This window comes from Platalea leucorodia, assembly GCF_965183815.1.
Source record: "Platalea leucorodia genome assembly, chromosome: 4".
NCBI classification, from domain to species: Eukaryota; Metazoa; Chordata; class Aves; order Pelecaniformes; family Threskiornithidae; genus Platalea; species Platalea leucorodia.
The window spans coordinates 70,226,107-70,249,343 of NC_138826.1; positions in this window are offsets into that span (position 1 = coordinate 70,226,107).

Sequence of the window (23,237 nt, forward strand, 5' to 3'; positions counted from 1 at the left end):
GTTCACCACCAGCAAGACGGTGAACCTCTGGCTTTTAAAGCCCCAGGGCCTAAAATCAAAAGGGATGCCACTCTGGGAGAAACAAGAGCACTTCACTGCAGCGGATTTATTCACATTGAGAATTTTGTGTATTTCTGGTGACTCCACATGGGATACATGTATAGAGAAGCAAGCAGAAGTATTTCCATTTGATGGTGCCGAGGCTCACTGTGGCATACCACCAAACCTAGATCCTCTGTCTGACACTGATGCCTGACAGAAGTCCTCCCCAGGGAGCAGGGAGCCTCAGACAGTCCCTGTCTCATCGCCATGACTCTGCTTTTGTGAGCACCACCATGCCACAAGACACAGAGGGTTCCCACTTTGTGTAAACAGCACTGACTCAGCTCCTGCAAGGTAGAAGGAAGAATCATACTACGTACAGACGTTTCCTTAGAGGGAGAGAGCATGAGCTCTATGGGAGGGTAACCCTGCCAAAGTCAGTCCTGTGAACACAAACCAGACTCACTTACTGTCTGCATCAGAACCACTCATGCAAGTGCTAAGAGGTTGCTGGCGCTCTGTGGAATGGATGTCACCTGCATGGGGACACCTTAGCAGGCCCATGGTCACACAGTTTGGATGGAGCAGGGCTTGCAATGCGGTCAAACCTCTACATGGCTCTACCAGTACAGCATCTTTCCCCCTCAACTTGAAGGTCAAAACCCAGTTTTCCCTGGGAGGCCAGAGCTCAGGAAATAAATACATTCCACTTTGCTCAACTGGATCAAAACTGCCCGAGGAAAAGATTTCCCATTTGCCCCACATCTGTTCAGCATCTTTGTCACCCCTCCTCCACCTTCCCATCCTGAGAAGTGAAACAAGAACATCTCCCTTCCCCTACACCCCTAACCCTGCCTGCCATCAGTCCTCATGAACATCACAGCCAGTCTGTGTGCTGTTGGAGCTGTTTGTTTCTCTCTTGATTTTTCACAAGTGATTATCGAAGTCAGAGTTTGTCACCCACAGAATGAAAGGAAAATGAACCTTCAATCACAGATGCAGATCCACCTGCTGGGAAAGAAGCAGGGGGGGAGGCAAGAGAGAGATGGGCAAGGAGAAGACGGGCATGTGAAACAGAGGGAAGAAACCATGAACAAAGTGAGCAAGAATGAAGACGGAAAACACAGAGAGAAGGCGGGGCGGGGGGCGGGGAGGGTGGAGAGCGAAGAGGCTGAGATGGGGAGACTAAGTAAGGCAGAGCAACTAAACACAAAAAGGCAAAAGATAACATGAAAAATGGAGGGGCAGGGTAGGAAAGATCACTATATCTGGAGATGGAGCAGCAAGATTTCCTCATTCTGCTCTCCATCCCATCTCCCACATGATCCAAACCCACTACCCTCATCTCTTCTGACTCCCAGCAGGACTGGTCCCACTTTGGTGCTGTGAGGTGAGTCTGCCTGCCCTTGAGCCTGTGCGGGGGCAAGGTAACCACTGCAGTCTGGCTCTTTGGCAGTGCCTTGTCCCCATCACTGCCCTAAAGCATACCCACACACACACTTGCACACAGTTATTCATGTGTCTCAGATGGGAAGATGGTTATCACACATCCTCTTAGTCGTCACTTAGCAAAGCTAAGCACATTTAGTGCTTAATCTTCCCTCATCAGTCAGGCCTTCCTTTGCCCCTCTATCTGCTGCTCTGCCCTGAATCTTCTCCATTTTCTCTCCATTTCAGTTAATAAGCTGCCCAGCCAAGCAGAGCCCTCCAGAGAGGGGCCAGCAGCTCCCTGTGCCACAACTTGATGCTTCTTTAAGGACAGCCATTTCCCTCTCTACTCCCCCCCACTCCACTCCGTCTCCTTCAAATAGCAGCTGTAGATATTGTTTTGTAATCTTCTCTACCCTTCCCTTCTCTACCACCCTTGCCAAGCCTAGCAATTTGCTTCCAGGTCTCGCAATGGCTATTCTCCTTTAAAGTACCAGTTACTGGTGTCAGATGAAGAGGGGACAATTTTGAGTTCTTGAGAATTCTGTATAAAAGTATATGTGTTTCTCTAAAATAAAAAGAAAATTGCAGCTGAGAAAAGTTTGACAATAAGAAGTCCATATACAAACAAAGCTCAAAGACAAAAACCACCAAGTATTCCACTTATCATTTAAAATTCATTATGATAAGCATATCTCAGTTGCATGAACCCGAAGACCTTCCATTATACCACAGTATTTGTAGTGTCACATGCTTCACAAGATGTTTATCCATCTATGCCCTCCAGTAGCTTCCAGAAATCTGTTTTTTTTAGAGCAAAACCCCTCCGGCATTCCGAGTTGCAGCCCTGAAGTACCAAAGCCCAGCAGTGCCTTCCTTATTGATTGACTGGCCAGGTACCCACAACATAGTCAGATTTGGCCTTCTTGCAGCCTGTATGTGCCCAAAGTGACCTGACAGACAAGGGCAGCAGGAGGAGAGAGCCCACTGTACACCTTACCTCTCTGTTATGAGACCAGGGTTTGTCAGGAATCCCAGAAAAATCATAGTGAGAGCCATGGAAAGAATCTACTCATTCATTGCACTGCACTAGCAATGTAACGATCACTTCAAAGAGCTCCAGCACACAAGCACAGAGAGATGCTGGACTGTACAGCCACATACACATCCCCATTGGGAAGGCAGGGGGGAATACAGAACAGGGCTGTACGTTTCTGACAGGGAGGAATAAAAAAGATGCTGCAGGTTTAATGATTGCTAGGGAGCCTGCATTTGCTTGTGGATAAGGATGGAGGATCTGACTGGATTTTGAATAAGTTCTGCTACAAACTGATCGAATGGCCTTTAATCAGGTGGATTTAGCTGCTGCCTTTCTTTAAGATGGTTCCAGGACACAATTAACCTTCTGTATGCACCATTAGTGGTCATCATCTACACATAGGCATACACCACTTCCCAAAACAAAGAGGCATGTGAGAAAACAGCTGTGTTTGAGAGAGGGCTAAAGAAAGCAGTGCGGTCTGATAAAAGGATGAGATAACAGACAGGAAGTAAAAAAACACTAAGAACAGCTTGAAGAAAGGTTTTTGGGCAGCAAAGAAATTGTCTTATACTTTTTGACTTCCAGCCCTTTATACTTCCTTGGGAAACAGAGGGTGTCCCCAGAGAACTTCCTAGATCCATCATTAATTTCTCTCCTTAAAGGAATACAATATGGGAGCTTGAACTTCAGCCAACAACTTGAATCAAAAAGATGCAACACATTCTCTGGGCATAAGTCTAGAGTAGGGATCCTGTAACGTACGTCTTCTCACCCTACAGTACATCTCCCATTAGGTTCACCTCTTCTCAGCACTTAGGTAGCCCCAGGTGAGTGGCCTGGGGGAGGCTCTACTCTTTGTCTCTTCCCCACAGCAGTGTGTGTGTGCACAACAGGTCAGCAGTAGCCAGGGAGCAGACACAAAGCTGCCTACATATCCATCCCTGCCTTTGGATAAGCAGAGGAAAGAGAGAAAAGGAGATGACAGTAATATTTGGAGAGGATGGGAAGGAACTCACCCAGACCCTTGCTGTTTCTCTGTACACTGACTTTCCGATCCTCTACCTCCTGCTCCACTGCAGCCAGAGGGACGTTTTCCTTGTTGACTTCAGAGGCAGCAGGAGCCAGTCACTAATTAGGATCCAGTATGACAAAGCACAGAGTAGCCTGATACTGCTAGACCACAGGCGCCTAGAGGCAAAGGAGACAGCGCCTGCCCGAGGATCAGTTTCATTAAGATGAAGAACATCAAACAGCTTTCCCTGAACTGACATCCGTCTGTCAAAGGAGCGTGCAAAGAAAGGCAGAGCTGACAGAGGCCCTAAGGAGAATCTCATTAGGATGGTTTTAGAGGGACCTCTTGATGAGAGAGCTGTGGGGACTATCTTCTCCCTCACATCAGGAATGGCTCATGCCTGTCAGTTTGTTGTCTCTGTTCTCAGAGGCTGATGGGGATGGACAGGTAATACTGATGGAGGTCACGGGCATGGGAATGTGACCAAGGAGGAGGCACTAGACTGAGGGAGAAGTAGTGGAGCAGGGCACCACAGAGCAAGTGCACAGAGGGAACATTCAAGGCACGCCTTGCTTTTTGGCTCCAAGGAAAGGGAGCTGTTGTGAAGGGCAGACTACTACAGCAAGCACCCTGGGCAGTGCTGGGCTGCCCAAGGGGAGCTTGGTGGGAGTGAGAATAGCATCTCTCCTCCTTGTGCACACGTGCGCAGTACGCAGAATTGAATACAGACAGCTATCTTGCTTTTTGTTCATAGGATTTGGCCATAGCTTTCACTCCAGACACACCCGCACATCCCTAGAGGCTCATCAAGATCTCAACCCAGCTGAATTAACCCACAGCCCAGCCTGACAGGTAGGGATATGCTTCCTCTCTCGTGGGAGCAGTGATGAAGAAAGACTCCTTCACTCCATAGACAACAGCAACATGCACATTTGGATGGAAGAGGTATAACCCCAGGGACATATGGCTCTCTGGGTCTGAGATATAGCCACATGGCTCTAACAAAGACCAATGATTTCTGGAAGGCTTAAAATCAGGCATTTATCTAGCACTGCAACTCTCTCCTGAGGCACTCCTGCTGGTAAGTGCATTCAGACACTTGCCCTGCAGTACAATGAGAAGGCATGTGCTCAAATTCCCCAGCCAGCTCTGATTCAGTAATCACAACAAGTGTTCATTAGTGCCTGCAGGGACATCCTACTTATTAGGAGTGGTCAACGGGGCATAACACTGTGCTCAAGTGGTTCACCAGTCTTTAGCCTTTAGAACTGACCTTGCAATTGACTGCTACACAAGTTAGTGACATCATTCACTGTCTCTAGAGGCTCACATGGGTGATATCATTGCTTTTTATTAAAAGTTGCTACTCACAGTCTCTCAATGTAGTATGAAAGCATGATGTTTTCATTTCCCTAGAAAGCTCATGCTGATGGTCTGTCTTCCTGGTCATCCTTAAGGCTGCCACATATGATGTCATTGTTTTGTCTAAAGCAGGGGTGGGAGACCTAAAGCCCATGGGCTGGATGTAGCCTGCAAGAGTTCATGGGCCTGGGACATATCACAGACACTTGGCATGCTCAAAAGCCCTGCACCTGGTCAACATGAGAGATGCCCCTGGCACAGGCCAGGGTCTCTGCATAAGTCATCACAATCTCAAATCAAAGATACAGCTCACAAACCATATTCCCAACCAGCACTGAAAGCCACATGACATTCTCACTTTGTGTTATTGCTGTGCAGCGCTAAGGTACGTGTGAATTTGCGACCAGCTAAAAGGTTTTGGAAAGACCTGCTCTCCCCCCAGGAAAGAACAGGCTTATCAGCCCTGCACCAGGACTTTGCAGTGATGACATCGCCCAGGCTTTGAAGAGCTCTGCCGGATGATGTCACATGGTACCTCTGAAAATCTGCAGTGCTGATGCTGTGCCTAGTTTTAAGGGTTAGCACAAATGATGTCAGTCAAGGAGTGAGTCAGAGGCCGAAACACCGGTGTTCAGTGCAAGGTCACCCACCTGTCTTCATCTTCTCCAGAATATCTCCCACAGGTCCTGTGTGGTATTTGCCAGCACTGAGCAAATATTTTGGATAACCCAGGGCACCAAAAATGGCTCTGGAAACCAGAATTTCGCCCTTTAGATCCCTGAGGGACTGCAGCAATGGTGCCATCCCCCATCTCTAGAGCCTGGCTGGGATGTCTTTCTTCCAGCTTTTCCTTTCTTCTGAGGACAGCCACTCAAATGTGGAGGGCTGTTCCCAGCACCTGGCTCATGCTGCTGTCCCTCCAGCTGGCAGAGAGCGGAGCTGCATTTCATAGTGCGTGAGCACTGCAAAAACCCATGTTTTGCCACCACACTTATGTTTCCCTCATCCTTGCAGGGCTTGGAAAGGATCTGCCACTGAGTCCTGACCAAAACTAAGGGGTCTCTGAGCACCGGGTGGCAGGTGATCCTCTCTGCAGAGGCAGCAGGAGCAGGATAGCTGATGTGTTCAGGCCAAGCAGGTGGTGGGAAAGGACATGATGTTCCCATCTCCCTGAGACTGGGATTTTGTGGTGAGATAGGATTGGGTCTGACCAGCTGCAGGACCTGGCTATGCTGTGCTGGCCATTTGGCTCTGCGGAGGAGCCTCCTGCAAGGAGGAGGAAGGCTGTCTGCCTCCTGCTCTGGTTACAAACAGCATGAACACAGAGGCAGCGGGGCTGGCTGTGTGAGCAGCACAGCAGCTGCTGTCTGTCGGGGCCTTTGGACTAGTCCTCTTGGGCTTCCCAGTGTACATGGGAGGGAAAAGGTTTATTCAGCCAGTCTCCCTTGCTCCCATCCTCACCGCTGCAGACCAGCCAGGTGGTATTTCAGGCTTGGTGGGAATGGAGGACAAGCACCATAACAGGGAAGGCATATGTAGAGACAAGAGGTTGTTGCGACTCCCCAGTTCCCCCTGGCATCATTGACTGGACCCAGAAGGGTCAGTGCATGGCTCTCAGGACTCCCCATCCCCACCTGAAATGTGCCAAACCACCAGAACTCCAAGCCCCCGAAGTGGCCTCCCAGACAGAGAGGGGGCTGGAGAGGCTCCACTTCAGCTCACCTCTCTCCTTCTGCCTGGCTCTCGTGCTCCCGCTCGCATGCATGCTGTAGCTGTCTCGGGCTCTCTCACACAGTCTGTCTCTCACACACACAAGCTCTAACACAAACATAAAGGCTATAGCATACATGTCTCTCGCATTGTATAGGATCCCTCTCCCTCACACACTATTTCACACACACTGTCTCTCTCCCTCACACTCGTGCTTGCATACACCTCTTTTTCTTCTGTCTCTTTCTCCTTTTGGCATGGGTGGGAGTTTCAGGGAACAAGGCTCTGTCTTATTCACTCTGCAGTATCTCGCTCCCTGCTAGTCTGTACCATTTGTTTTGCTATATTACTACTATTTTCCTTGCTCAGGGCTCAGTTCCCTCCCCTCAAGGAGGAGCTCAAACCCTTATGGCTTAGCAAGAAACATGTTCCAGTTCCTAGGATTCACCAGACATGCCTTCATTTGCAGGTCCATGAGGATTTTGCTTTAGACCCTGCTCTGTTTGGCTGTATTACCTGTCAGAAACTGACATGCTTCCAGCATGTGGCAGGTTCACATGAGTCAACCTGAACACTAGGTGAGCTTAATGTGAAAACAAGCTATACAGTAGCGAAGATCAGCTCTGAAACACTAACTGTTGAACTGCAGTTCAACTACCTGAAAGAACAGCTGATCCTCTTCTTTATTGCAAGTGTGGATTATCACAGTGGGTACCCGTATGCAAATGGATCATCAAACAATTCCTTAATCTTCTGCTTCCTTTTCTTCCCAGCTCACCAGTCAGTGTAGGGTACGTTGTTTTTACAGCTGGGTCTTTGTGAAAATAAGAATTCATATTTTAACAGCAGTGCTGTTCTAACTGTGAAGTCTGAAGACTATAAGAGTGGCAAGGTTTGTAGAGAAGGATCAGCTATGATACAAGCAGAAAGAAATGGACAGCATGTCAGACACACAAGCAGGTCTGGAGGAGATAAATGCAGCCGGCCCAAATACGAGCTTGTCCATTTTTACATTTAATTTGGCTTGCCCAAAAAAAGACATTTATCTTCCTTTATAAACCTTGCCTCACCAACATTGATCCAACTTGGCAGGAATCAGAACTGCATGGATTTCTCACCCCTCTTAGAGTCGCATGTCTCTGAGAAGACAGAGGAATTTCAGTTCCATCCTTCCCAGTTGGCATGAACCTTCCCATGACTTCATATAGACTTAGACCTTCCATACTGACATTTACATTCCTCCAGTCCTCAGGCACTTCTCCCAGCCACCATGAGTGTTCAAAGATTATTTAGAGTGACCTTGCAATGACATCAGCCAGCTTCCTCAGTACTGCTGGGTGCATCCCATCAGGGCCTATGGACTTACACATGTCCAGTTTGCTTAAGTATTCTCTGATCCTCTTCCACCAAGGTTAAGTTGCTCCATATTTTCCCCTGGTCTCTGGGGCCTGGCATTTCTGAAGGCCAGTCTTGTTAGTAAAGACTGAGCTGAAGAAGGCATGCAATACCTCAGTCTTTTCCATGTCCTGCCTCACCAGGGCACCTGCCTCATTTAGCAGTGGGCCCACATTTTCCCAAGTCTTCCTTTTGCCACTTATATGCTTTTGTATTTTTGTCAGTTTTAAGGTTCTGGACAGTCATGGGGAACTCACCTGGAGGCTTACTCAGAGACACTCAGCACTGTGTCTCACAGGCAAGTTGTGCAGAGCGTACCTGCCATCTGCTTAAGAGAGGATGTGAAGCTGACTGCAAACAAGGTCATCAGCACATCTAGCACAGGCCTACATCTCCCAGGATCAATCCCACAGGGACTTTCCTGTCTCAAGACCTATCTTGGTTCAGAAGAGGCTTTAGGTTATGAAGCCATATGTTTCAGCTTCTTCCTTGTCTATTTTCACCAATAAAATCCTGATTTCTTCTATCCTACCACTCCCTACGCATACTCCTATGTCAGCAATCGTTGACATCAGCATTCTCATCATGAGGCAAATTTTGCTGCTAGGAGGATTCCACTGCCCTGGTACCACGCCTTTTCCGCTCTCACGCCATCTGATGTGCCTGGTCTTGGTCACCACACCTGCCAATGTGACGACCAGGGTAATTGTGAAGACTCCGGTGCCCAAAGCAAGCATGTCTCCAGGGCTGTCCTGACTTATACGGCTTTGTTTGATGAGAAGCCCAAGCTAAATGTAGTTCTTTCTCCTGTTCATTTGTCTAATTGCTGCCGTGTACATTTAAGCTTTTTTCTACCTGAGCATCCCACTTTCCCTTTCAGTCCATGCCAAATAGTTACAAGGCCTGAATTTTATGTCAGCACTCGCTGTGTGCTGGGACAACTGTCAACAGCAGCTGCAGAAACTCAGTTCTGAAACCGTGAATCTCACTGCTGCAATGTTGGGAAGCTTCAGATGCAGCTGTTTTCCCATCAGGTCTGTCAGATGATCTTAGCATCAGGGTAAGAAAGAGTTTCAGCATTTCAGACCACTGCAGCAGCCTTGCTGGGTAGACCTTGGCACAAGGCTGACAGAGGCTGAATAAGATGCGCAAAAATGCAGAAGAATGGAGGTACTGGATCAGCATGAAGGTCCATCTGTCCCAGTGTTCTGTCTCTGATGATGTCCAGGGCTGGCTCGCTGGGCAAGAACAGGGCGTGAGCCTCCCTTGTTTTCTTTTCCCTGATACCGGCCATCAGCAGTTTAAAGACTTTCAGAGATTTACTTGAAACACTTTGGCAAGGAGTTTCACAAGTTATTTCTGTACTATATGATGTTTCCTTGGATTTTCTCTTAAACCTGATGTCTTATCATTTCAAGGGTACTCAATGTTCTCGCATTGCAAGGAATAGTCAGTATTTTTGCCCTGCTTGCCTTCTTCAGACCATTTGTGAGTTTAGGATCCTCAGTGGAAGAGAAGATGTAGACAGCTTTGATTCATGCTGATATGGCAATTTTTCTGCTGCTGTTCCACAAAATATTTCCTTAATTTGGAAAAAAGGTCGTGTTCCCTGAGCAGATAAATTTGCCCCATCTGCCTGGTGGTCACCTGGTGATGATCATACAGAGACCAGAAAACATGTGCCTTCTTACACTGGGCCTTTTTCTTTCCTGAGATGCTAGCGATGGAGGAGTAGCTATGAGGGCTGCCCCATCTGGAGGATGAGAAACCCTGACATCATGGCTTTCTGCAGGGAATGTTTCTGGCAAGAGCCTCCTGGATGTGTGCTGTCCAAGGAACTTTGGTGCAGATCCAAGGAATCTCTTCTGTCCAGATTGTTCCAGGTGGTGTCAGCAGAAGCTGGGAGGAGGTGACCCATAAGGGGGAATCCTTTCCCGCCTGCCAACCCCCTTCATTTATAACAGCAGGTGGGGAGCACATGCTCCCCATCACACACCAGAGGAACCCCGCTGCAGCTACAGAGCCTGATCATGGTAGAATCTGACTCCAGAGCATCACAAGTTGGAAGCACAGCCATAGCGTCTATGCTGCTTGGAAACTTCATGTCCCAGACCATACCACTCAGCTTGGGCAGTGATATCCTGGTAAAGGAGAGAGATCTGGTGCCCTGCAGAGCAAGACCACACACTCACAAGGTCTCTGCTAGAAGGCACACTCCATTGCTACCACTCTGCCATTGTCCCTTCCCCAGTCTCCTGTCTGTATGCAGCCTTACTCTGCACCAAAGCCCAACACTGCCCCATCACCATTACATGAAGTGCCATCTCAAGCACTGACAAAGCATATGCCTGCCTCTCCACCCTCCGTTCAGCTTGATGGATCCCAACAGAGGCATGCAGTGCATTAGCCTGAGACCCAGCTGTAGAACAGCTGGTTCAGCTAGATCCCAAGACGTTTTTCTTTTAATTGGACATCTTGTGTCTCTCACTGCTGCACTTGGAGACATTGATTTTCACCTGAGATCTTCCTGTTTACTAGGAATCTTTGGAGTCTGGCTTCAGGGCTCCTGCAAGTGAAGCAAGAAAAAGTCCCGGTTACCCTATTCATGAACAAGCTGCTAAAAATACCAGAATCACGTGGGATTAAGCCTGTGCTTGCTGTACACAGAGATATAGTTTAATAGATCACTGCAACACAAAGGTCTGAGGAATTCATTGAGATTTTCTTTCTCTGCCCACCAAAGCTGCTCTCTGACTGAGCTATTATGTATTGAGTCAAATTCTTCCTTGTCCTGCTTAGAAGCTATAGTGGTGCTGGGTCTGTCTCCTGCTTGTAAGAACAATATGTTACTTTCTCTCCTTCAGTCATTTCTGAGGTGATGCCCCTGCCCAAATCTATTGGACTTCCTCTGTACTATGGTCTTCTTTGTTAAGAAATTCCAGACTGTGGATGATGCCCAGACACTGCAGTAGGTCATCTCTGGGATCAAGGTGTGGAAGAAGTTGGTTACAGTTGAGAGCATTCAATAAGGAACCAGGAGAGACCTGGGGATCTGGCAGGACCGTCTGTAGGGGAAGGTGCCTGATCCCTCATGGAAGTACTTTCCAGGGATGCTTTCAGTGTTCACCAGGTTCCTATTTCTGACACTATGGCACCATGTTAGAATGGCCCTACAATCAAGGCCATTTCTGGAAAAGTCACAATTGGGGTAATTTGGGCAGAGGCATCACCTCAGAAATGACTGAAGCAGAGAATATGCAACTGCTTGGTGGGCTGCATTTCCCTTTTCCTTTCCTCATTTTGAAGGCCTGTACCTTCACTTTATTCCAGCTCCTGTTTAATGTAAGAGCAAGGTTCAGTGTCCAGTAGGCTCTGTATTTTTTCCCTAAAATTAAATTTCTTTCCTGACTCAGCAATTTTTGGTGAACAAAGATATATTTCCCTGCAGGAAACCACTTCCTTGCAGGTTTGGATGACTCAAGATGTGAGGAATTATATTAGATATTACATGAGAGAGGAAAATATGTGGACATGGAAGGAGACAGAAGGGGCTGAATGGAGGGAAAGAAATGGAGAAATGGAAAAAGGACAACAGATGGAAGGTGGTGAGTGAAAGCATGAGGAAAGTGAAGGAGAGGAGAGATGGAGGAAGTCATGATTCCTTAAGGAACAGAGAGGTGAGGGACAGTGAAGGAAGTTCAAGAACAGAGAAAACAGGAAAAAAGGGAAGTGTGAAGGGAGTGGTGGGTGGGAATTGTGAGGAAAACACAGTATACAGGAAAGGAGGAAAGAGGTGATTGGCCTAGAAGATAAAGCAGAGGTGAGAAGTGAACCCGTGTCCTGTTCCAGCAGTGCTTCAGATGACTGGCTGCTTCTCACAGGTAAGCAGCCAGGCAGAAGAGGTCCAGAGGTCTGGTTGCCACCACGTGTTGCCTCCCTCCATCCGCCACACTGATTAGACTTGGGACTTAGTGAGGTGGAGAAAAAGTGAGGGAGACTAATCTCTTCCATTTCCCAAAGACATTTCATGAAGTCTATCTGGGGGATAAGGGATGTGACTTTCCAAGAGACTCAGAGAAGTCCATTCCTCCCCCAGAGCCAGAAGGGAGTTCGGTTTCTTCAGACCCAAGAGATCTATAACAGTGTAAATTCACAGATGTAGTGACCTTGAAGTTTATACTCTTCTGTGGAAAGACCCCATAATATGCTGGAGTGATCCTTCCAAGGCCTTCTAGCAACAAGACAAGTTTCTTATTCCTCCGAGAGGGTTTGGAGGTGTAGCGAGGCTGTGCTGGAAAAGACGACCTCTTCAGAGCATCCCTACATAACAACAATTGCAAGTAGGAAGGAGAGCTGTCATCTAAACCGCCTTCACAGGTTGGCTAAACTGCCTCAGGCAGTTTCACCTTCAGGCACACTGACTGCACAACAGGGCTGGAGAAATTAGTGCCCCCTTCTCTGTTAAGGATCTGGATGGGTGTGAGATAGCAACGTCTCCTCATCATCCCCAGAGTCAAACAACCCAGCACTGGCAGAGTGGAGACAGGTGCAGACAGAACAGCTCTGGGACAATGGGGACAGCAAAACCCGGAGAATCATCTCTCTCCCTCTCACACTCCACCACTGGGCTGGTGCTCTCTTCCACTGCACACTCAGTCACAGGCAGGCCGACCTGCTTAGAGAAGCAGAAAGGGCCCATGATGCCTTCTTACAGAAGCTGGCTATGCATGCCGGAGCAGAGTTGTCACCTGGCAGTTGCGGGTGGCCGAGTGCCTTTCAGAGGTCACTCAAGCCTCAGTTTCTATGGTTGTTGCCCTGGCAAGTTCTACCCTCCAGCTCAGCTCCCTGCAGCAGTGGAGGGAGGAATGAGGACCAGTGAGGGACCTGCCACCCAGCTACCCCTCCAACATCAGACCACAGCTCCATAGGAGTTTAAAAACCCTCCGCCTTCACCACATCAGTCATTAAACCTCAGGACCAGCTCAGGCTGATCTGCCTCCTCAGGGCCTCTTTTTACCTGCTGAGTTTTAGAGAGCCACTGCTTTTGCTGCAGCAAAAGTCGAACTCCCATCAGCTGGTGCCAACAATTGGGGCTCTCCCCTCAGTTGCGTTTTCTCCACCATCATGTCCCCCCATTGCCCCACTGCAGTCTGTGTCCAACCTTGCTTATCACTCTTCTGAGCTGTTTGCTCCACCCCAGCACCTCCAATGCCACTAAGGAGACAGAACACCCTTTTCCTGGCCACCAACAACCACCATCAATGCCATTGACACCTCCTTACTTCTCTCCTCTCCCCCAAAGGCACCTTTCCCTACAATGGCCCTGAAAGGAGGGCACCATCCTCATAGAGTATGGTAACATAGCCCTGGAAAGCCTCTAATTAACCCTAATTATCTAATTCACGGCTTTGTCCTGGCAGCTCCTGCCACAAAGTGCTCAACAGACAGTGTCAAAAATGCCAATTATCTCCCTGGCTGCCACTTGAAAAGCAGAGAGAAAGAAGAGAAACGGGTGTTACAGGCAGGAAGGCTCGTGGATGGTGGTGACACAGGACAGAGACAGAAAATGTACGGCAGAGAAATAGAGGCAACAGCTCTCTCCCTACCTTATCAGGAAGGGATGAGAAGCTGGGATCTCGTGTGTCTTCTGGCCCAATGCCCAATCTGAGCAAAGCCCAGAATGAAACCTCTTTTCCTCCAGACGAGCAGATATGATGACACTAAGCAGCCACTTTGCTTCGACTGAAGGCACTCATACACAACAGGTATAGCCACTTCAGCCTTTATAGATTTAACCTGCTAGGGCTAGGACCTCCGTGCCCTGATGAATCCGACCTGTGACACAGTTTTGCTTGGCTTGGCTCTTTTTGTCAGCTGCATCACTGTCCTGCAGCTCAGGACCTTGGTCTAACAGTGTACGGGCCATTTTCGGCTGTTATGTATCCCCAGTCATCCCCACCCTTAAACTCACCCCTGGATAAACTCCAGATGTTCAAGAAGGGAAAAAACGGAGTAGAAGGAAATCCCCAGGCCTGTGTGAGCAGGTAACAGCAGGCAGCTGGGGCAGGCTTTTGCCTATTTGCCTGCAGGCAAACCTGGCTCTTCCTCATGCTCCCTGCCTGGCTGTGCTTCTCCCTCCTTCAGCCACTTCACGCCAGAGGTCTTCAGCTCCCCCCGCCCTTTCTTCAAGCTCCATCTTGTTATTCAGGTCCCGTTTGTCCCTCGATACTCATGGCAGAGCCTCCACTGTCTTTGGAGCTGGAGCAAGACAAGCGGGACAAGGCACTGGGCCGGAAAATTGGGTGCAGAAGTTGCAATGAATTCTTAATGATGCCCTTTCTGATGACATATACAGAGAGATGGAGCTGAATGCTTTTCTTTTTTAAAGTGTTTCTTATTTAAAAAGTGATGAGGCTTTTGATCCGTTTTCCACAGTAGCATTGGCTGGGCCCCTGCTTACTTCTGCCTTGCTTAACAGGAGTCACCAATGCAGCTCCTCAGGCTCACTTTTGATGCCATTCCCTCCTCCTTTGAGGATGCGTGTTAACTATCAGTCCCCGAGTAGTCTGGCAATCCCACTTCAAGTGGTATCACATAACCGTGTTGTGAGAGACAGACCCTGTCCCAGGGACCTTGACAAGGGAAGGGAAGACACAGATCCCTGTTGGACCCTTGGGAAGCCAAGGAATTTAGGTTGTTTGGTGACATCCTCTGCTCCCCTGCTAAGGATGGGTGTGCCCTCTGCACTTACACTCCCAAATCCCCCTGGGTTCTGTGTAGATCTCGGCCTGTCCTCCAGCTCTGCATGGCACACACCTTTGTGTTTTAATTGAGAGTGCATCCAAGACCTGGGGAAAGATGTTGGCCTGACTATTCCCTAGCCTGCACTGCTGTCCTCCCCTTGAGGGACAGCCCTTAGGAGAAATGTCAGCAGCATGACACTCACACCCTCATCCATTTGCTCACTGCCCTTCAGAGATGTTGGTTACTGGTTCCGTTGGAGCCGACGTTACCTGGAGGGGAGAGATTCCTCACTCTCTTAGGCTTGGCCTGACCCTGAGGAGTCACAACTGCTCAGTGTCCCCAGGCACTGGAGCTGCAGAGAGCAATGGTATCCCCTAATCTGACCTGGCTATTGTAAAAGCCACCAGGATTTGGATAGGAAATCAAGGCTCAGAAAGGATGTTACCTTTGCTGCAGAAACAGGATTCATCTGCCAGGCTGCAGTTCCACCAGAGATGCTCTTCCAGTCCTGACAGTCAGTCCAGAAGAGGGCAACATTGCCCACTTGCCTGTCCGTTTCACAACATATATGCACATGCACGCACATGCATATGCAGAGATCTCAACTGTCCCATATGATTTCCAGCAAAAGGCTCTGAGGCTAAGTCAGTTCTTCCTGTGCTGCAGCAAATGATGGCTTGGATAAGTTACTGAAATTCATGGGGGCAAAAAAGAACCATGTCAGCATGAAGCAACCACCAGACAACACAAAATGGTCTTCCTGAGTCTGCAGCCAGCCTGAAACATGAGGCTATGCAAAGCTGCACTGTTCTTCTCCATGATGGGTTTGCTTCGCAGGCCAGCTCACACGGGCCACCCAGGTGACTTCCTCCCTTACACTGTCCACTGCAACCACTTCAGTGTTCACAGCACAGCACTGGGCCTTTCTCCCACTCTGACGGAGCCGTCATGGTCCACTAAGCAGGTTCTGGAGGCAGAGGTCAGTGTGGTTTGCTGCAAGGACTGCGTCAGTTGGACACAGTCATATGCAGAGGCATTTGAGAGAACAATGCAGACTCCCAGATGCAGCTCACACCTCATCCCTTCCCCGGACACAGACCAGCTCACACAACCCTGTGCAGAGCAGAGGACTCCCAAGGTCTCTGACTGGAATCAGCCAAAGGCTGCTTAAATACAAGCACTGCTTAACTCTTTCATCACGGATCATTTTGGCCCAGAGGGCTGATTACAGTGCCTCCATGTCCCCTCAGCCCAACAGTCCTCACCTGGCTTCAGGACATTTGTGATTACTTCAGCCCTGACAGTCTTCCCCTCCCAAAGCTTCCCGCTCCCCCTAGACAGCATTTGCAAATACATCTTGTCCTTTCTCAACCCTGTGGCAGAGCAACCAGATGAAATGCAGGGACTGTGGAGACAAAATCAAATTTAGCAACAAAATAAACAGCATGGGGGCACTCTACTGATTAGATTACGCCTCTTTATAATTTATGCATTAATTCCTCCCAAGGTTTGAGATTCTCTGTCTCAGAAGGCCCATATCCCTGCACTGCAGAGATGCAGATGCCAGGAATATCACCTTGACCCAAAGATCCAGCTTTCCACCAAGCACATGAAGCTCTGATTAACCCCAGCAGAACTCCTCCTTGTTATGCACCTTTGTCCATCCCCCAGAGATGCACAGCCCAGCACCATTCCTTCCCACACAATCATTCTTCCCAAGTCCAATGAAGAACGTGTCAGACTGTGAAGCATCTGCCTGTAGTAGCATCTGCCCCCAAGGCTGCTCTAAAATCAATTCAAGCATTAATAAGAGTCGTCAGCTACTGCAGCATATATATCCAGGAGCTGAAAGTCATGGTTGCATCCAAATTCACAGCCTCCTAGGACCGTTTATTCCTGCCCCTCCCTACACTAGGAGCAGAGGCTGTGAGCTCAGCACACCCATGAAGGAAGCTCAGAAGCCATGGTTAGACCCATCTGATCAAAGCTAGATGTGCAAGGGCAAAAGAAGAAACCCTCTGAGCCAAGCAGCAGTACCACTCTTGGGAGAAACTAGAAATGAGAAAAAACAGGAGGCAGAGAAGAGACAAGATATGCAAGGGAATGGCTGCTCTGTCACCATACACAAATTGGCCTAATTATGTGTATAAATGCACCAATAGCCACGGATTTGCTGGCTGTATTCTTGACTTTAAATATTGATGCTTAGGAAGAGCTGAGATCAGGATATCTGCTGGTGGATTAGGCTACAGATTGCTCAGTCATTACCCATGGCCGAATCACCTGGCTTGGACTGCCTTCCTCCAGAGAGCTCTGGAGCTTGGGCAGAGGATGCCTCTCACTGCCAGCTGAGGATCTGTTGTGTAGGTGATGGGCGAGGAAGCGCTGCCCTACACCCAGGCAGTGCTGTATGCCTGCCCAGAATGGGGCATAAACTGGGTGCAGGAGGGGACCGGTATCATGGCAGAACTGAGGACTCAGTAAAAATGAGAATGTGTCCAAACAAGGTGATATCCAAGGGCAGAGAAGCAGTGTGTTTGGGGGGAGAAGATGGCCACTGGGTGCCTGGGACAATCCAGAATCCTTCATCCACACCCTGACCCAGCTTTCTCAGTTTCTCTCGTACCCTGTGCCCTCCCATCCCACCCCACCTCCTCTACAAGACACATCTGGGACAAACGGACTCAGAAGCAGCTTTTCATATTTTTTGTTTGTTGTTTTTTGGGTTTTTTTGTTGTTTTTTTTTTTTAAATAAGAAATTTATTGCAAATATAGAAATTGATTTTCTCCATACAGGAATCTCCGAGTTGAGGAAAAACGATTTCGTGCCATTCAGTTTTAAAACAGGAAAAGAAAAGAGAGAAAAAAAAAAGAAAGAAAAGAAAGAGAAAGAAATAGAAATCTAGAAGAAGAAAAGAAAGAAAAAAAAAAAAAAAAAGAAGAAGAAAAGAACATAACTCCAACTCAAATTTGTCCATACACAACCAGGGGGGGTCACAGGGTTGTTACGGAAGGAGGAACACCAAAGAGGCCACAAGGAGCCAGTCCCAGCAGCTGCCTCCCAGGCCCTTCCTTACATTCAAGGGCTGATACCCCCAGCTCTGTGCCCGCCAGCTGCCCGCCCCTTCCCACCCCCTCGCCCCAGGTGCTGTGCTTGTGGATGGACCAGCCGTACCAGCCCTGGCGGGTCTGGCCTGACCCGGCCGGCCTCTTCCTCTCCTCCCGGGGAAGGTGGAGAGCAGGCCGCGGGGGCAGGCCACCCAAGAGCAAGGCCTCACAGTGGCGGTGGTAGTTATGGGGGAGGCAAAGGCCAAGCCAAATGCGCGAGGATGGGGCAGACGGAGGGGGGACCGTAAGGGGGAGAAGGGGTGATTTACCTCCCGGAGGGGCAAGGAGGAAAGGAAGGAGCAGCCCACCCAGCGGCAGAAGGAGAAGCCGGGCAGAGGTTGCCCTCTCTCCACCCGGGGGCAGGGGGGTGGGTTGGGGCGGCCCTGCGGAGAGCTGCCCTGGTGGGACTACGCGCGGAGAGGTATAGAGACGTCCCCCGCGGCGCGCGGCGGGGGAGGTCGAGGGGAGGCAGGCCGAGAACGCCCCTCACAGTACAAGGCCAAAGCGGCTGGAGGGACGGAGTGCGGGAGTGCGTGTGTGTGTAGGGGGGAGGCAACAGACGCTCCCCTCTGCCCCTTCTTCGGGGAAAGACCCAAAAACTCGTGCCTCAGCCAGGGTGGGCAGGGGAAGCTGAGGTGGGGTGGGATCCGCCAGCCCTACAAAAGACCCCATAGCCCAGCAGAGGGTGGCACTCAGTGTCCGTCCCACACCAAGCCACCCCGAAGATGCTCCCCCCTGCTCAGATGGTGGGACAGCAGCAGGCTGCCTCCAGCAAGAGGACGCGGCTCCATGAGGCTCTTCTTGCGTGCAGCTTGTGCTGAAGGAGGTGGTGGCAGTGGAAGGGGTGTTCTCCAGGCTCCCGGAGGCTGTGTGTCCATCCAGACGCAGCTGAGCTTTCCGGTCAGCAACAAGCCTGGCAAATGTGCTTTCGGGGCCCTGGGTCCAGCTCCTGCCCGTGTGGCAGCTGCCTGCCCTGTAGCGCTGAGCTCTGCCCTACAGAGAGGGGCCACAGCTCATCATGAAGTCTGCCCAGCTTTTGTCTTCAGGCACTGCTGACTTACTTCCCACCTCCTCTCAGACAGCCTCCACCCCTGCACTCAACCCTTTCTCTTGCTGGTCCCTTTCTCCCTTTACCATCTCATTCTTTCCAGTGCGGCCATCTCTTCCCCTAGTCTTTCCAGCCTGTCCCTCTTCTCCACCCCCTCCATCTCCCTCTACCTGTCCCCTCCTTGCATCCCCATTCCTTGGTCCCACCACACCTTCCTCACCCTGCTGTGTCTGCCCCTCCTCTCTCTTCCTCAGCTCCTTTTCCCCCTTCCCTCCTGCATCTCCCCCTCCTTCCCCCAAGCCTGCCTGGCAGAGCCTCCTCCAGGAAGGCAGGCTGATTAGCATTGCAAACACACAGAGGCCTCCTCAGCCCGACATAAATCTTCATTTGTCAGTCATGAATATTTCACACCTGCCTCGGGAGGGATTTATTCAGCATGGAAGAGTGGGGAGGGGGAGAGGGGAACGTGGCACCGCAGCATAAGCTGGGGCAGCACTGTCAGGGATGGGGAAGAGCTCTGCCCCACGGGAACAGCATGCCTAGGGTCACACCTTCACTGTTCTGGGTGCAGGAACCCAGCCCAGGCTCCCCCCCGAGCCTGTTCCTGGGGGAAGAGGGCAGGTCAGCACCTAACCTCATTCCTCACCCTTCACTCTTTCCAGTGAGGTGAACTAAACCCCTGTTTTCCCTGCCAAGAGACACCAACCCAGAAATAAAGTATGAAAGGGGCTGGTCCTGGTTCTGCCCCATGGATCCACTTTGCCCTGGGAGAAGGCAGGGGTGAGGGACTCTTGCCAAAGCCAAGCCACAGAGGGCTTAGAAACTTCAGGCAGTCTCTCCACGCTTTTTCCCACCACAGAGGCCTTAAAGGTTTCATCGTGCCCTGCCCTCTGCCAGGGCCACCCACGGGAGAGGAGGAGGAGGACAGACCTAACCCAGAGCTCCCTGCAATCAATGAGAGGAAGGTGGTGGGAGGTCTTCTACTGACTGCAGCCAGCTCCACATCAAGCTTTCACTGTATCAGAGGTTTCCTTGCAGCTGAAGCACTCCTTGTTCCCCCAAGAACAGCCTTGCTTGTAGATTTGGGGAAAAAGCAACCAGGGCATCAGGATGGTAGTGGCCATTTCTCTTATGAGACCTATCTTGATGGGCCTCACTCCTATTTCTAAATAATTAGGAGAAATGATGACCACTATAAAGAGCAGGCCTTTGGTATATAACACGTCCCCCTTCACGCACATGACCCTGAAAAGCAGCTGAGAGACCACATTCGGGGCAAGGGGAGGGGGACACTGGAAAGAAAAAGGAATGTTTTTTATGGGGCTGATTGGGTTGGGTTCTCTTTGGGGTGTGTTCCCTCACAAACTGGTAGGAGTCTCTCGTAAAATCACATCAGGGATGAATGAAAGGATCAGGGAAAACAGGGACAAGGATGGGAGAGACTTTGGGGGAGGAGGTTAAATTCCAACAAACTGGCACATACACAACAGGTGTTTGCTCAGAAAAATACAGTAAAATCATCATGCAAATAGAACGTTAAATCTGCTTTCCTCCGACAGGGCTGGCATCACTTTGCGAGCCCTTGTCCCTGGGGAGGGAGCAGGACAAGGAAGAAGGGAGGAGGAAGGAAGGTGAGACACTTTGTTCCCCTTCCTTGCCCTCTTCCTCCCACAGAACAGTCCATCTTGTGCAAACTTCACCCACTGGTTTGGAGTGGGGGGCTACAGTTGGGAGAGAAATGGCTTGTCCCTCCTACCCAGCCTTACCCCCACCACAGGCAAAAGAAGGGCCTGATGATAGCTGTATCCCTGACCTTTCTTTTCTGCCTCATTGGGGTGATGGGGGGAGGGAGCAAAAACCATTACAGGTTAATGCTCCCCCCAGAAGTATAGACTGAGTGGAACTGATCACAAGACCATACAGCAGAGAAGCACAGGGAGGGAAGAGGTGGGGAGAGGAACAGGACTCCATCCCCCCGTGCCTGTCATCCCCCTTTTCCTGTCCAGTTCTGTGCCCCAGCCATTAGTCTTTCCTGCTTGAATGCTTGCCATGCTGGAAGACCACTGGGCCTGGTCCGTGTGGTAGCTGGAGAGGTCTCTGCTGTGCCTAAGCATCTCTCACAGCATTTACCTGTCTTGATTTGCTGCATTGTCCCAACATGGAGGGATGCCTGGCAGCAGTGATGTGACTTCCCTTCATCCTCCTGCACATGCACACAAGCACACACACACATGTGCACACACACCCCTTCCTCTGGGTTGGACTGGCTCTTATAGTGTGGAGTCAGTCCCATGAATACCTCTGGACTCAAGGCAAAGTGATGCTTTGACTGTGGAGAAGCAGGCTGACAGCAAAGGAGGCTGAGGCAATGGGATCAGGACCTGGCTTAGGATTGTTACCATCAGCATTCCTACAAGGAAGGAACCCCACCGGTCTTCACAGGTTTAGACCTTGGGGATCTCACCTCTGGTTTTCACACACCAGGCTCTGCCTACTGCTGCTCCTCACTTACAGAAGATGAAGTCATGTCACCTGGGCATAGAAACCAGCTCTCACAGCTGGCAGTGATACTACCTGACAGATAATGGGCAGGTTCTCTGCAGGGAACATGTAAATTCCTCCCAGAGAAGCTTCTACACCCTCATCCTTCTCCCCAAAACACTGGGGCTTCTGAGGAGCGCCTCAAAAAGGAAATAGCCACTTAAGAAAGGCCAACACAATACAGGCTCTCGCCCTTATCCTGATAGAGGTGAACGATTGTCAAGAATTGATGTGTGCAGCTCAGGGAGATGAGGCCCACTGTGCTGCATAAAAACAGACTCAGCAGGCAGCACCCCTGCCTGACAAGAAAATTTTGGGGGAGATGGTGCCAAGATTGTGCTTTTTTGGGCTGCTCAGGGATGGGATGAAGTGGAGAGGGCAGTAGGCTCATTCCCAACTCTGTGGCAGATCTTCTATCCGAGACAGAGTTTGGGACCTAGCAAGTGAAACTGGGTTTCTACCAAGACATTAAAGGATCCCTAAGAAAAGTTTGTCAGCTAACTCTGAGGAGGTGGAGGATTTAGGAGGTGACAATTTGCTCTGACTCTCACCAGGGCCTCTAAGTATTCAGAGGAGTACTGCCATCCAGAGGCTGGTATTTTCTATCCCAGCACACACAGTGTGGCTGCACACACAAAGGGAGCTTCTCCTGGAGCTATCCCTCTTGGGCTACTCCCAGGCCCCATTCTCACATCCCTTTGGTTTCCTGTGCTCCTGCCTTCACCTTAGGCTGTCTCCTATCCACCCCGGAGTGTCCGTGGCATATTCAAGAGGAAGCCACTTGGTGGCTTTTCTGCCAACCCAGTGAGGTGAGCAACTGAAATCCTGTTCTTCACATCCACCTGCAAGTGATGGGTGGTGCTCTTCTCACGCACACCCACCCACCCCACGCTCCATGGTGCAAGTCAGTCAGGAAGAGCTGCAGAAGCTTTGTGTAGAACTTGTTCTGCTCAGCTCCTCTCCAGGTCCCTTCCTCATAGTAAGGGAGGCATGAACAGAGAATACCAAACCTACTGCACAAGGGCAGCCTGAGCATAGATGTGTATGGTGGGGAGTACCTCTGACCTGTGACACTCAAGGAGAAATGAGAACCCTTTACACCTCTGAGAGACCGGACCTTCCTGCCTTTTCCTCCACCGCTCCTTGAGGACCTGGCTTGCTATGCCAAAGAGCACATTCATATGCCCCTACCAACTGGCAGAAAACTGGCTCTGAGCAGGCCTGGAGAATGCCCATCACTCCAGAATTGCTGGTGTTCGTCAGCAGCAACATGGCAGGAGAAGGGAAGGAGGAAGAGCAGCAAGGGCACAGAGCCTGTTGTGTGGCAGGTCCTACCTCCCTCAGTCCTTTGCACCTCCTCTCCTTCCTCCGAGGAGGATGGAGGTTCATGAAGTATCTAGACAGAAAGTGCAAGCCTAGGGAGCCCTAACAGAGAAGGGTAGGGAAGAGGAAAAGGAAAAGAAGTGAGAGAACTTCCAACAAATCCCACCTATCTTGGAAGGGGACCAAAGAGAGAGAAAAGCCTCCACTGCCAAAGGAAATAAGGGAAAAAATAGTGATGGAAGATTTGGAAAAGTAGGTGTATCAGGTGGGCAGAGAAGCTTTCTAAACCAAAGTCCTTCCCTCCCACACAAAAGAAAAATCAGCCTTCAACAGGAACAGAAAGAGCAATAGTTCACAGCTGAGTTTCATGCCCAGTGAGTGTCCATCCCTGCCCTTCCCCTGCCACTGCTGCCACCCCCTCCCGGGCCATTCCCACCCACCCACACTCCAGTGTTGTTACCACAGTGTCAGAGCAGGACGCT